Genomic DNA, 12,618 nt, shown 5'->3' on the forward strand with positions numbered 1-12,618 from the left:
AGTGGAAAAAACCCTCTGTGCTTATACATATGAATGCTTTCCGTTACCTTCAACCTCAGACATAAGGACCAGCAAGGCCTGGGAGTGACCTAGAGCCAAGAGGGATGACCGGGAACAAATTCCAAGCATAGCATTTGTCTAATTGAGAAACCTTACCCTCTTATCTTTAAGCTTCCCGAGCTCAGCCATCTCAGATCTGTCTAATCATGAGTCCATTAAGTCATCTTTGCTGCCGTGAAGATGACCCTGACAGCGCAGTTACTTGAGTCAGTTTAAAGAGGCCCAGGGTGGTTGAAGGGAAGGATTAGGAGGCCTGGGGTGCTGAAAGCTTAACCCAGCTCCAGCTCCCAAAGATCCCTGCAGCACGCAGCTGTCAGGAGCACCAAGTTACACTTAGAGAAAACCTTTGGAGAGAAGTAGGGATCTTACAGCATGTCAACAATTTCACCAGGCACAATTTCCTTTTCTATTAGATGAATAGATTTAAGTGGCAGAAATCGTGTGAGAGAACCACACAAGCTACACATCTCTAAGATGGAGGGTCTTTTATTTGGTGATCATAGTAGATATTATTTGGCATCTGAATGTGATTTTTCATGAATCCTACAAGACCTCTGTGCATCGTTCCAGGAGCTGTTTGTCTAATAGGTAGATCTTGTTAAGGCAAAACTTCTGCTTCTGAAAAGAGGCAGAGGAGTCGAGCTCAGGATAGCATCACAGGGAGGAGAAACAATATTCTGTGTTGTGAGAATTCTATGAAAACAAAGTTTGAATAAAAACTTAACCACTAACTGGTATTATTGTAGGTGACAGTTTGTTATTACAGTTTTTCCCCCAACATGGGCGCTCTTCCAGAAAGAGAAATGCTCATTGCTCATCTACAGAATGTTTTGGGAGTGTCATGAATTCTCCCTGTTGGGGTAGCAGCAAGTTTAACAGCATCACTAATAATAACTTTGATACCTGTCCCTTTTGGTGGGGGTTTGGGGAACTGATAACAGAGAGGGCCACAATCACGTACCAGATCTATTCTAAGCACTGATGAGACATTATTTTATTTCCCCAGTCTTTTAAACTGGTATTATTAGTCATTCTTATTGTATTAATAATGCAGTAGACACAAAAAGTTTAAATATTTGGAGAGATAGTGGAGCTAGGATTAAACATGTCAAGCTCTTTCCTTTAACCACATCTCCATATTGCTCTCAGCTTGCATCTACCACAGAAGAATATTCAATTTGTTCTTAAAGAATACTTATTTAAAATAAATCTAGCCTCATGTGTAGGTCATTATTAATAATACAACTCAGTGAGAGCCAAGCGTGTATCAACTTACATTTAAGATGTAAAAGCAACTAAGGGAAATAAAGATGAATTAGAACCGTAGAACTTTACAAACAAAGTGTCCTTCCAATGTTTTACAGGCAGGGAACATGAGCTCAGTGATACTTGTTAATCCTTTCTGAGGCAACCAAGCACAACTTGAACCAGATTCCAAGACTTCCAGCTCACAGCTCAATTTGTCTCCACCATATGAATGTATTACTGTATTATTCTTGGTCTTACAATAAAATCATCATTATATTTTGTACAGAAACCAAATAATCAAACATATTTCATGTATCAGTTAAATCAAAACATATTATCAAAGGGTAAATTTTGTGAGATGAACAGTTTCATGTGCATTTGCTTTTCATATATAGACCATGTGTACAGATGAATGACTAAAAATTGTTTCTACTATACCAAAAAAAGTGGCACTCAGGGTTGAAATACAAGCATTCATTCATAACTGTAAACCAGTTCAATCAACCAGCTCTGATGTTTACACAGAACAAAGTTACTCTCATTCAGGCACCTGTAGGGAAGCATGGTGTGCACTGTACAATACACTTGAGCTAATTAGCATTTATTTCTGTGAACCCTTTCCAAAGAACAGTATTCTTTATATGAGGTGGTAGGAGTGCTTCTAAAATACATAAGACCAGGGTTTTCCACTGAGGCAACCACTATTTTGAAAAGCTTTTAGAAGTACTATTGCTAACCCAAGTAAATTATCAAGTGAGATACCAATTTTTTTACCATATCATTAGAAATTACAGTTTAAACACCTCATGTTCTAATTTTGCAGCCCTTTCGACTAGTACTGACCAAAAACCTGGGTGGAAATCACAGGTCTTTATTTCATTCAGGCACATACTATTTGGAGTTACTGTGATGAAATCTTTCCAAGCAAATTCCTACAAGCCTTTATGCCTTCATCTTTGTCTTCCTGGACAAACACTGCACTACCTGTTGTATACATAAAAATCTTCACAATTTTAAAGACATATCTTTCAGTCAATACTGACATTTTCTGTCAATAATTTTCTAATCTTAGTATGTTACTACTGAATAAATGAAGTATTTATGGTTGTAGTATAGAATATCTTAAAGACAACTGCAGAAGAATGTATACCATAGATAAAAAAAAATTATTGTTTTGTCAAAGTGGCTCAGCCTGGTAATTAATAATGATAGTAATAATAACAGTAACCAATGATTAAATCTACACAGAACTCTATCAAGCTTATGGGATCATTCATCAAGAAGACATATCTTTTAAATGAGTGAATTAAAATGTTAATATTTTATATAAGTGAGTATATTAAAATATATTATGGGATATATAGAGATTATTTTATTATTAGAAAATTAAATCTCTTTATTATTATTATTATTGATGAACTTCTTTCCTCTAGAAAATAGATTTTGGAGAAAAATGAAAAGATGTCTCGAACAGCCACTATATTGTTAACCATTATACTGTTAACATTCCCTCCATGCATAGCCTCTCCGGTACTATTAAAGACTAAATCACAAGAAAGATAGTCCCAATTTCATTATCATTTACGTTTTTAAAATGCTGTGCACACTGGACATAGAAGCAGGTGATGTACAGCTATCAAATTCATTAGGTTAGCTTTAAATGTAACAAAACATATTTTCTCTAAATACAATGAATTGTAAAAATCTGCATGTTTCAAAAAAAAAAAAAATAAGACCACTAATGCCTAGTCTGTACTATAAGTCACCATTTCTAGAGGTTCTATTTCCTGTGAGAGATAAAGGAATAGTAAGCAGTTTACACATCAAATGGTGCCTTTCATTCTTGTAATTTACACCTAAACATTATATTAAAAATAACGGCATGAAGATGATTTCAAAATGAGAAAACGACCTGGCGGCTAGATTCTCTGGTGCAGATAATTAGATATTTTGTCAGCTTACCTGATACACAGCCTTAGGAATCACAGCATAACAAAGCCCAGCATCCAAGATGGTTAGAATATAATGTGCTTTGCTCTGCAGTTCTTCAGATTTTGGCCACAGGGATTTGCAAATTAATTACAATTTTTTCTTGCTTTCTCTGTGGACAAGAAAACAAAGAGACCTTTCCAGAATCTGCTGCGCTTATGCCTCCGCTTCCTGCTCTGAGATTCACTCTATGGTACCCAACATATATCAGAAAACAGCTTTGGAAAAAAAAAAAAAAAAGAAAGAAAGAAAGAAAAAAGAGGGAAGGGTGGCAGCCCTCAACGTGGTAGCGCCATCTACTGGCAGACACACAAAACTGAACAGAAGACAAAACATTCCCGTTATCCTCTATTTTAGGAGGTAAATCAGTTTGACAATACTGTTCATCCTGAAGGTGCCTGAGATGACAACAGCGAAGTGACGAAGGTAAAATTCCGCAAGATGCAAAAAAATGTAAACAATCTGCCACATCTGAGTATTTAACTCTTTTATATATCGAGTTATTTTCATGTTGCTCACATTTTTCTAAAATTCAAATAAAATTGGAAAGTTGCCTTATCTGTACATAACCAAAACCATTTTTCTTTTTCTGTTTTGGTGTCAGGGAGAAAACTCACGACCTCACACTTGCCAGGCAGGCACTTGTGCTGCTGAGCTGTATCCCTGGCCCCCAAACACTTTAAAAATCCGTAAATTCCTGCACAAAAATTAGATAGTTATATTACCTTTAGCATCATGAGTAGAGTTTTGTACAATGTGTTCTGCTCTGGCTTTCTGGGAATAATTTCTCATTGTAGGATGAGTTATTTTTTCAAAGTGATTGACTCTTTAGATTCAGGCATAGCCTTTTATGTTGCTTTCTAGTAAAAAAAATTTACAAAGCAGTATGATTTTAATGTAGAAAAATATGCTATATAGCTAATCCTAGCTAATTTAGACCCTTGGCTGTATTGTGTGTGTGTGGGGGGGGATGCATACATGTGTGTGTGTGCAGAACCACTGAAACTCTCTTACAGAAAATAATTCAAATCAATGACTGTATATTCAAATGCCTTTAAAAGAATTTAATAAATATATTGTTTATAAGGATACTGAAGCACAAAATCAAACTGAATTACTATCATCAAAGTAAAAATAACCTTTTACATGCACGGAGATTTTTCAGCTCACCAAAGTGTTACTTGCCATTTGGCTATTTTTTTTTTTAATTTTTAAAAAAATTTTTTATCTGTACCGGGGATTGAACTCATGACCACATGCTTGCAAGGCAGGTGCTTATGCTGCTGAGCTAAATCCCCAGCCTCTTGACATTTGACTTTTTGTGCTTACTTTAGAGCAAATAATTACAATTTCATTAGAATTTACTATTAATTAATTAACTATGCTAAATATATTATGTTCATTGAACAATTGTTTGAATGCACAAAAATCTGTGTTAAGAATGATATGAGCTTTGAAGACAAAGAATCACGTAGTGCCTGTCATTAAAGAGCTTGCTTATAACAAGGAGAGACAAATATAGCTGACACCATATTTTCAGCCATGTGCATGAGAAATGTTATTTTCTTAGTTTTTAATTATAGCCGCAGCTTTACTTGGTGAGGAAAAAGGGATCTAGAAAGCCTAGGTAAACTGGACCAATTGAGGCTTTCCTCAGTTTTTTCAGGTTTACACTGAAGTAATGTGTGACTTTCTCTAACTCTGTCCCTTCTCGTGGAGACAGCTCTCACTTCAGGAAACTGGCAAACACAGAGAAAGCAGAGTATGGTCTCTGTCTTTCCCTGTGTCTTATGAGTACCCACTAGGACTAGACTCTTATGAGGCTGGATGTGGTGGTACACACTTGTAATCTCAGAACTCAGGAGGCTGAGGCAGGAGGATCACTGGGTGACCAGCCTGGGTTGTTACCTAGTGAACTCAAGGTCAGCATGAACTTACACAGTGAGACCTTGTCTCATTAAAAATAAATAAGTAGAATAAAGTATAAAATAAAATAAGTGAAATAAAGTAATAAAGGATGCCAGTAACGGTCTTACCATATCTAATGCACCTATGCTCTCATTTGAACCCGGATGCTGTCTGTTTGGTTTCTCATGCAGATTCCCTCTTAAGACCACTAGTTATCCTGGGTTTTGTCAGCTCCTCTTCTCAGGTAACATTTGTTTCTGGCTATGGCAAAGAAGGGAAGAAAAGCAGGTAATACGTTTCCAGGGTCACACTGTTGAGTGGCATCCCCTCCCTGGCCCACGCTCTGTTCTACTGTTTCCAGAACATGGATAGAAAAATTTCTGCAGACTTCGGACTAGGGAGACACAATGTATGCTCCACTACAGTACTGTGACATCCTGGGTACATCAACTATGACCGGGACTCCTATCACTTGTGTTGGTCTCTCTTGTTCTTCTCAAACTTCTTTTCCAGCATCAACAACTTTCTTCTGGACCTTGTATTTTGATGGAGTAGTAAACTAGATTCACATATTTTTGCCTTAAATCTTTCTGTCTTATACCCAGTGCATTACGGCTACCGTGAGTAGTGTACTGGGTGACTTAGGCTTATAGAAATCAACTGTCTCACAGTTCTGTGGGACAAATAATCAAGAGCCAGTGTCAGAGAAATGTTTATTCTGAGACTTGTAGGCGAAGGACCCAGACTTGTTTCTTAGAGTTTCTGAGAGCTCTAGACATTTCACTCTGATCCCTCTTCCTATCTTTATGTGATGATTTCTTTGCTTCTCTTCACACAGTCTTCCTTCTGAGCATGTTGGCCTCTATGTTCGAATTTCTGCTTCTTAATGAGCACACCAATTATTTTGGACTAGTATCTCTGCTTAGGATCTCATTTTAACATGAGCATCTGTGTACTCATGAGTACCATTTCGACAGGAAGGCATGTTCTGAGTTACCAGGAGTTAGTAACATATCTTTTCAGAGGAAGGAGACACAATTTAACCTCTAACATCCAGATTAAAATATTTAAACACAAGAATTTGAAGACTCGTTTGTTTGTTTACAATGGCAATAATAGCCTTGGGCTGCAACCAGGATTTAGGATAGGGGTTGGTAGGACTGGATGATGAACTTGGAGTAATAGTGTAGATATCATCACAGTAACAATTATAACAAAATTGGCATTTAGTGTAATATGTGACAGACAGTGTTCCAAGTGTTTTACATACAGTTATTTAACCTTCACCCTCAAAAATGGTGTTATAGACATTTTTGTAGATGAAGATGAGATGATACATGAAGGGAAGCAAAAACACATGAATCAATATTTCACTTGTTATTGGAATACACAGGACTATCATAGAGGAAGATATATACACTACAAGTATTGACCACATGCTGGGGGATCATAAAGGAAATAACTATACACTAGGCCACTGATACTCATTTAATGGAATTTTATGACATTATATTGTTCTATTGTGAGGGATGTTTATTTGTAGGAATTTTTAACTTCTTCTTAGCTAGCCATGAATTGTCCCTGTCCCCTGACATTTAACAATATTCAGTAATTTTTTCAGTCCCAAGCATTGTATACAATTTCTCTATTAGTAATAATAACAACCTGCATATTCATTCATCCTGATATCTGTTTTTGAATATCCAGATAACCAGAAGAGTTGCCTGGTAGTGTTTTCTTGGGGGAAGAACAGAATAAGAGGAGTGCAATCTAGATCATATTTTAGTAAGAACAAAAACAACAAAAACAAAAATAATAAAATCAGTAACTGTTGTGTCAATATACTTCATAGCAAAAAGTTTTAAAAAAAACTAGCAAAAACCTTTCTTCTTTGTTACCAAAGGAACTCATTTTGTATTGGCAGAATTTGTTATATTAAGTAGGAAAATAGAAGAAAGTAAAAGTGGCCACAGGGTGATATCATTTGTTATGACGCTGACCACATTGTGGCTTTTGAACTTTCCTTCCATAGATAACATTCAGCTTTTCAGTAAGCCAACTTGAGAATGTTTAGATGAAATAGCCATTGATTACTAATACAAAGCTTCCAGATACTTAGTGGTATGTGCTTGTACTTTGTAGATACAGACTGTATATATCCAAAGTGTTAAAATCATAGTTCAGCTGAAGGTTACAGACAAAGGAGGCTTGAGTCTTTTCCATTCAAGCTGATACTCAGCTTCTATGTTTCTGTTTTCATTACCTCGATAACAAAGTTAACCTGCTGCTCAACATAGTATGTGCTGAATACATAGAAATTAACTTACATTATTCTGCCTGCGCTCTTACAGTTCTGTCTTCCACTTTATATAGAATCTCCTGATGGTAAATGAGACAAACTCAGTTTTACTCAGTGCCAAATACATAAGGAATCATAAATTATAAAAAGAAGTAAATGAACCTCCTTTGGTCAAAGGCAATGAAATATTTTCACCTCTATTATATCTTTTTTCTTTGTAACATCTTTAAAAATCAAGTTATTTTTCACTTGGAAAACTTGACATAGAAAATAAAAAATTACATGGTGGTAAAATTGGTCTAGAATTCAGGATAATTGTCAGTTTAAAATCTACTCACTAGATAAAATGATTATATATCAAGGGTTCACATATTCAAGATATAATAACTGTCAAAATATTACTTATTAGGTATATTTGAATTCAGGAATATTAAAACATATTTAACCTTTATCATAAAATAACAATGCAATAAAACACATTCAATTTCCTTGTGACTTCAGTGTAAATGACCTCCTGTGCTATAGCTGTACAGCTATGTAATTATAATTTTGCAAAGATATCTTGAACTACTGTGGCTTTTAAAATGTTACCACCTTTGTTTGAAATTATTTTCTTGCCATTCTCACCAGCATTTCTCTCCATCACTTGGATCACTATTATCTATTCTAGAATACTCAGGGTAATGGACTGATATCCTGTCTTGCTCTTCCCATAAATGAATTTGACACCCTTTTCTGTATTACCCAAGCATCAGATGGGTGCACTTTTCAGTCTAAATTGTAAATGCTGACTTACTTCCAACTTGAAAACTCTCTTGTCAATTATATGAGGTACTTAATAACAAGTAATATGTTTTCGTTTTTCTTTTTCAAAAATCTCTTAATACAATTCTCTGCTATATTATAGTAGGAACATAGTATTTGTTTATTATGGATAAAGTAACATTGTGTCACTACTTATAGTAATGTATTGTTTACCTTTCCCATTTAGAAAGCCAGTAACATGGACCATCTTGCCACTGAATAGCAGAGTTAGAACAAGACTACTCTGTTTTTGAAGGTAGGTCAATTTACTCCATATCATCAATGGTGTAACACACTGTGGAAAGCTGTGCCTAAATCTAAGTATCAACCATCCTGCATTTCGTAGAGCCATACATCGTTGGAAATAAGAATGAGACATCAAGTGGAAGAACTAAGTATTGTTAGGTGTTTGCAAATGCCCGTTATTTGCAATGTAATTTCATAAGGGAAAGACAGGTGTGCAGCAGTTAAAGGCAGGTTATGGGAAGTGCACTTTTCTGCTTCTCTCAGGAATGGTGGCTGGGCGATCTGTTTACCCACAGGCACGAACACTCTCTACTCTAGGGCTTTGTGACTAAGCAACAGGCCATTTTTTTCCTACACAAACTTTGTTAGTGTGACATTGTCATACTGTCAGATCGTCTACGCTATAAGGGAGACATACATTGTTGTTTCTTCCATGAGTCCCTAGCACCTATTGCTAATGGTAAGATAACCAACCCTTCAGACAAGTCACTTTGGCAACATCTTATTCTATCTGCTAAAATTTAAAGTATGCAAGCAATCGCTCATATCCAAATCAATGCACAGTTAAGTTCATATGGAGAACTGAAAATTTAATTTAATATGCTATTTTAATTTCTGAAATATCATTTGTATTGTATTTAAAGCTTGTCCTATATTTTTTAACACTTGCTTTGTATTTTTAATACTTAACCAATGAAAATAGGAAATGATGCCGAGGTAATCCTTTAAACTTAGAGGGTATAATGTTTTACAAAGCTTTATTTTATGAAATATGCATTTTATGTAGTTTTTTTTTAAATTTTGAAAGATGGTTTTGTTTTAAAAATTCCTGCCTGTAGGTTTACTTTATGGGTAGAGAAAATAACTTATAGGATTTTAAAAATCACATTAACCACAATGACATTTTTATATGTTCATATTTCAGAAAATTACTTTTCTTAAGTGGACGAAAGGACATTAATAGAAATTTCCAGTGTGTTTTGGGCAGAGGCTGCTGTTGTGGAGTGCGAGGAAGGGGTGTGGTGGGTTAGGGTGCGAGGAGTGTGGTGGCGGAGGAAAGTCATGGGCAGGAAGCCAGGGTCTGTCACTAAGGAACTTCATCTACCAGAAAGAGGCAGGAAGACGAAGAAAGATGGAAGGTTGCTGTGTAGCCCTGGAGTGTATAAGCTGACAGGAATGGGATGGGTAAACATACACAGGCTTGAAAAGCATTATGCAGCTTATATGTTGTAGATATTAATGTCAATTTATATGTATGTGAAAAATAATAGGTTGTCAATAATTCAACTTCAGTATTTACTGGGACCCTTCCATTGATCATATCAAAACTCTAATTTTGATTACTCTTTTGAAGATGGAGGTGAAAGGTTTAATCTTTGGTCATATATTTGTATAGATTACAAGGATTCATTAATTCAGCAAATATTATTAAATATTGTCTATTTGTCAGAAACTCTTCCTGGTGTTTGGGACATGGCAATAAAGAAAATTCTCTGCTGTCATTATGCAAAGATTTTTGAGTGTAGAGAAGATATAGATAAAAAACAATAATCATAATAAATTGATAAAATGATTTGCTACAAGATGATTAGACCTAAGTTTCTCGATACCCAATTTGTAATCAATGTTCTAGTTCAAGGATCTGCAGAAATCTCCACATCTCTTGCATCTCTAAGTTTCTCTTTATTCTTTAGAACCCTGCTCTCCTTCTGATTCTGTTACACTATGCATCCCTAACATGTTATTCTTTACCACGCTTTCCAGCTGCAGTAATTGGGATAAGTTTAGTGGTGCATTTGCCAGAACCTTTGTATATTTCATCAGAGCCTCTTGCCCATCATTTTTCTTTTGCTTAATATCTCATTTGGATTAGGTTTTTCTTTTTTGAGCTTTAAATAAATGTCACAATTCAAGGTGGGGTCAGCTTTCCTAAAAAGTTGCTGAGTGGCTAGAAAAAGCAACTCAGAAATACAGGAAATTTATTAACCATGGCGTCTATCTTGGCCATACACAGTGTGCAGGGGATATCTTCTTTATATACTCTAAATGTTTTATTTGGATTTTGATGTCTTATCCCATTGACGTGTCAGAAAATACAAACTGTTGTTTTCAAGACTTATTGCTCTATGTCTTTACCACCAAAAAAGTGCAAAGTATCTAATAATAATATTCTATGCAAGAAATTCATTTCTCAGTTGTTAACTGATTTTTCTTTTCTATTCTTTTACTTCAGTTATATTTCAGAGCATAATACACTATGATTTCCTACTAAGTTCAAGTTTGGTGTCTAGAATCTAGCCTACTAATTTGTATCATACAGCTATTCCTTGGTAAAATAATATTCCTAGTCTACATATCTTCCAGGAATCAATCTCTCCATTACTCAGGATTCTACAAATCTATTCCCTTTTCAATTATTTGGAATAATTTTTTGAATTGAAGTACCCTTCCTGCTTCCCATTACTACTGTAAGACATACAGCTTCTTACTCTTAAACTTGTCTTTTCCAAATAGACTTTCAGAGTTTATTAAATCCATAATTAAATTTTATAGAAACTGGAAACTACATATACTTCATTAAGGCAAGAATTGGTTCATCTTTAAATCCTCACAAAAGTTTGGGGGGAAATTCTGCAAAAATATCAATCAACAAGAAAAAATTGCTTTCAAATTAAGTAAATTTTCAAATTAAAAGAAAGAAAATTCGAATTCTGTCACAATAATGAGCAGTGAAAGGTAAACAATACAGTTTGGAAGTTGTATAGGAGAGAGAAAAATCAGAAAATGAAGATAAACATCAAGTTTTTGACTTGAGAAAAATAGTAACTCTTCATGAAGATGAATGAATCATTAGTGGACCAGTTTTCTTGTTAGTTTAAAATTTTGTGTGCTTGAGGCATTTGTAAGCCATCCAAATATAAATGTCTGGCTTTTGCAGTAACAAGAAGACCTCCAAGAGAACTGTATCTGAGCAGAAGAAATCACTTATCCACGCATAAGCTCCCCACCATTGTTTTGGGTTCTGGCTTCCAGTTTCTGCCCCAAACTTTTCCATTATTGTATCGTCTTCAACCTCATTTCTTCAATCATTACTTCAATTATGGCAGTAGTTCTCCTCACTGTACATGAGACTCAATCTAAAAAAAGAAAACAAAGAAGAAGAAGACTAAGAAGAGGAAGAAGGAAGAGGAGGAGGAGGAGGAGGAAGAGGAGGAGGAGGAAGGAGGGAGGGAAAATAGGAGAAAAGATTTTTCCCAGCCTTAATTACTCCCACAGTACTCTGTAGTCTTGTGCACTCAGTGATCGATCTCTTAATATTTGACTTCCAGTGTCTTTCAAATATCTTTTGATTACCAGTTACATGCCTTCAAATAATAATAAGAGTATATTTGGTCATAATGATCCTACTATGAACTCAACATTTATAGAATTTAACTTGTCATCATGCTTGACAATAAAGACATACCAAGCCTTATTTCTATTAATAAATATTAAATGTATTTAATACATTAATACATTTATACATTAATGAATACATTAATACATTAATACCCCTGTATCAGGGGACTCTGTTGTCCCCTGCCTGATACAGTTTTAGCTGCTTCTCTAACAGCTACCTTAGTTTTTGCCCATGGCTACCTTAGTTTTGATCAAAATCATCCATTGCACATTTTTGGCTCTGTGTTTTTACTTATATTACTGTCTTTACCCAGCCTAAACTATATTTTTCTCAAGATCTAGAACGAATTTGACATCCTTCTTTCTGATCAATAAAGTGGTCAAAAACAATGGAACTTTTTCCCCATGAAATTAACATGAACTACCTTTGTTGATTATTTGCGTTTTTATCTTTTGGCTCTTACTCTGATGAGTACTTGCAAGTTTTACCATGGTTGCATGATTTTTGTTCTATGCTTGGCAGAAATTTTATACTTATGAAGGGTTTGATGATGGGAAATATACTAATTCACCAGTTTCTCCCCCAAGCTACTTCTTTCATCCAATCCGTTTTTCCAAGATTGAAACATCTGAAACCATTCTTTTGTGAAAGTCAGCAGTTGTGT

At 35.2% G+C, this 12,618-nt stretch overlaps 1 protein-coding gene across 7 annotated transcripts in view; it reads right to left on the reverse strand.

Moving 5' to 3' along the window:
- Window positions 1-3,515, reverse strand: part of Scn3a (sodium voltage-gated channel alpha subunit 3) — a 107,052-nt gene extending 103,537 nt beyond the window's left edge. For 4 of the 7 annotated variants that reach the window (XM_023561156.2, XM_013142571.3, XM_023561158.2 and 1 more), the window contains exon 1: window positions 3,271-3,515. The gene's annotated coding sequence lies outside the window, so the exon portion shown is untranslated. The remainder of the gene's footprint in view (window positions 1-3,270) is intronic. The other 3 variants (XM_023561159.2, XM_013142569.3, XM_023561160.2) reach the window with 1 other exon arrangement.
- Between the last annotated feature and the right edge of the window lie 9,103 nt (window positions 3,516-12,618).

The sequence above is a fragment of the Cavia porcellus genome, unplaced genomic scaffold (genome assembly GCF_034190915.1).
Source record: "Cavia porcellus strain 051 isolate PalLab524CR breed Dunkin Hartley unplaced genomic scaffold, mCavPor4.1 scaffold_12, whole genome shotgun sequence".
In the NCBI taxonomy this organism is placed as follows: domain Eukaryota; kingdom Metazoa; phylum Chordata; class Mammalia; order Rodentia; family Caviidae; genus Cavia; species Cavia porcellus.